This window comes from Lepidochelys kempii, chromosome 1 (assembly GCF_965140265.1).
Source record: "Lepidochelys kempii isolate rLepKem1 chromosome 1, rLepKem1.hap2, whole genome shotgun sequence".
NCBI lineage: Eukaryota > Metazoa > Chordata > Testudines > Cheloniidae > Lepidochelys > Lepidochelys kempii.
The window spans coordinates 213,295,925-213,298,965 of record NC_133256.1 but is presented as its reverse complement, the minus strand read 5'-3'; positions in this window follow the sequence as shown (position 1 = coordinate 213,298,965).

The window sequence follows — 3,041 nt, the reverse complement described above, 5'->3', positions numbered from 1 at the left end:
TACAGCACAAGAATGAAGGGACAAAATCAGAAAGCCTACGACACAAAATGAGTTGAAGCTGGCAAGGGACATAAAAGGCAATAAGAAGTGGTTCTATAATAAATGCATTAGGTGCAAGATGAGGAAAGTGAAGGTCCTTAGCATGAAGGAGAGCTAATAATAGATGATATGAAGAATGCTGAGGTGTTTAATGCCTATTTTGCCTCAGTCTTCACTAAAAAGGTAATTTTTGATGGGATACTTAAATGCAATTAACAACAAAAGGAAAGAAACAAAAGCCAAAACAAGGAAAAGGCAGGATAAATATTAGTTAGATACGTTAGATGTATTCAAGTCAGTGAGGCCTGATGAAATTCACCCTTGAGTACTTAAGGAACTTGCTAAAGCAGTCTCAGAACTGTAAAGAATTATCTTTGAGAACTCCTGGAGGAGTCTATAGGACTGGAGAAGGGCAAACATAGTACCAATCTTTAAAAAGGGGAGCAAAGAGGACCTGGGGAATTATAGAGCAGTCAGCCTAACTTGGATACCTGAAAAGATACTGGAACAAATTATTAAACAATCAATTTGTAAGCACCTAGAGCATAATAGGGTGATAAATAACAGACAACATAGATTTGTCAAGACAAAAAATCATACCAAACTAAAATAAATTCCTTCTTTGATGGGGCTACTGCCCTAGTGGATAGGAGAGAAGCTGTAGACGTGATATATCTTGATTTTAGTAAGGCTTTTGACACAGTCCCACATTAATCATGAGCAAACTAAGATAATATGGTTTAGATGAAATTAGTACAATGTGCATGCAAAACTGGTTGCAAGACCATACTCAAAAAATAGTTTTTAATGCTTCAATCTCCTGGGTCCAGTACTATTCAATATTTTCATTAGTGATGTGGATAATGGAGTGAAGAATATGCTTATAAAATTTGTGGATGACACCAAACTGAGAGGGGTTGATAGCACTTTGGAGGACAGGATTACAATTCAACCTGACCTTGACAAACTGGAGAATTGGTCTGAAATCAACAAGATGAAATTCAGTAAAAACAAGTGCAAATTACTACATGTAACAGTATGCCGACTCACCGGTGCAGCGCCTCCTACTGGTCCTCCAGGAATTAGCTCAATTCCAGCTTCAGAGCACCTCCTGCTGGCCGGTGTCTCCCTAACGGTATCTACTGCCTGTGAATCTCCACCGCTTGTAGTGCTTCAGGCCCCATGTCCCTCCCAGACCCCAGTGCCCCTTATTTTGGGGTGCTGCCCCACAGCAGTGCCCCACACTCTGGGTCTCCCCTTCCAGAAGAACCTCAACCCCCTATACCCACCTTGCCTCAGTGGGTGCAGCCAGTCATCATGTAGCCCCTTCTCTCAGGGGCAAACTGCCATCTGTAATGGCCATTCATCACTGGCAAAGGGGCTGGATCTTCTGCCCAGCAGCCTCCTTGCAGCCCTAGTACCTCCTCTGGCCTTTAGCAAGGCCTCAGCCTGAGGAGTCACCAGGCCAGAGCTCCTCAGCTCTTCCTGCCTTTCCCCAGCCCTGCTCTGCCTCAGGTACCCTACTTACTCTCCCAGGCAGCCTAGTCCTTTGCTCCCCAGCTGGCACAAGAGTCTCTCTCTCACTTGCTCAGCCTGCCCTTTTATCAGGGCCATCTGTGCCCTAATTGGGTGCAACCACATCTGTGGCTGACTACCCAACCAGGCTCTCTTGGCTGCTTTTAACTCCTTTCTGACTGGAGCGGGGTGACCACCCTGCTAAACTACACTTAGGAAGAAAATATCAAATGCACAGCTACAGAATGGGAAATAATTGGCTAGATGGTAGGATGGCTGAAAAGGATCTGGGGGCTTATTGTGGATAATAAATTGAATATGAGTCAACGATGTGATGCAGTTGCGAAAAAGTCTGATATCACACACAAGTATTCATTTACCTACCCTCACACATATTCAGCTATGCCAGAACAGGTCATCAGGGATCTTGAACTATGGAATGAAAACTCTTTTCCTGATCAAGGTTATAGAGGTTAGGATGCCTGCATAGAGGGATCTAGATTTAATGAAGTTTTACTAAGGAGGCAGATTTACATGGGAACTGTGTTCTGGGGTCCTAGCAGAACATCATTAAGGGATATTCCTTCCACGTTAGCATTTATATGGAGCTTTTCAACTGTAGCACTTAAAAAAGTGTGGAATTTGTATCTGGATTTTACAGATGGGGAAATTGAAACAGAGAGAGGTGAAGTGCTTTTCCCACGCTTACCAAGGAAGTGAATAAAACCAGCTCCCCTGACTGTCCATTTGAAGCCCTGTGCAATGGACAAAACTGCTTCTATGCAGCAATTTGTGAAAGAGTGTATTGCATACACTCATTAAGGTGGGGTAAGGATAAGGAGGCTCAGAACAAAGAGCTCTAGGAAGACTAAAAAGGGCTCCTTTTTATTGTGGGAGTTACTCTTTCAAGGGCACCTTGAAAAAAAAGCATTAAGGGTTCAGCTGTGCCTTTTAGAACAGCCCTGTGTTGGGCCGGTGTGGCGCCTCCCCAGCAGGAGGTCAGGGTGGGGATCGTGTCTCCTGAGGCACAGTCCCTTCCTGAGCTCTCAAGTGTGCAAGAGGAGAGCACCCACTGCACCATTGTATAGGATGGTGGAGCGGCTCTCCTGAGTTACCTAGTGAAGTGGGGGCTAGATAAGGCCATAGCTGTGTCTCACTCTCCACCCAATGTGTTCTACGAGGGAATAGTCCCTGCACCTGGGAAGAAAATGCCTTACCACTGCGGTTGGGGGTAGAAGGCAGGGCACTCCTAGCATGCTTTGCTCCTCTCCCCTCAAACATTCATCAGTGGCTGAGAACAATTTGGTCCCAATTCTCCCATACTACATAAATTCAGAATTACCTTTATATCTTAATATGAAGAATGTGCAAGGTGGCCAGGTGGATAATGCTTGTAGGCATCTCAGCCATTGAATGTCTTGATGCTGGATATTTAACTCATGAATCTTCATGCAAAGTTTTGCTTTTAATGTTCTCATACAGTTCAG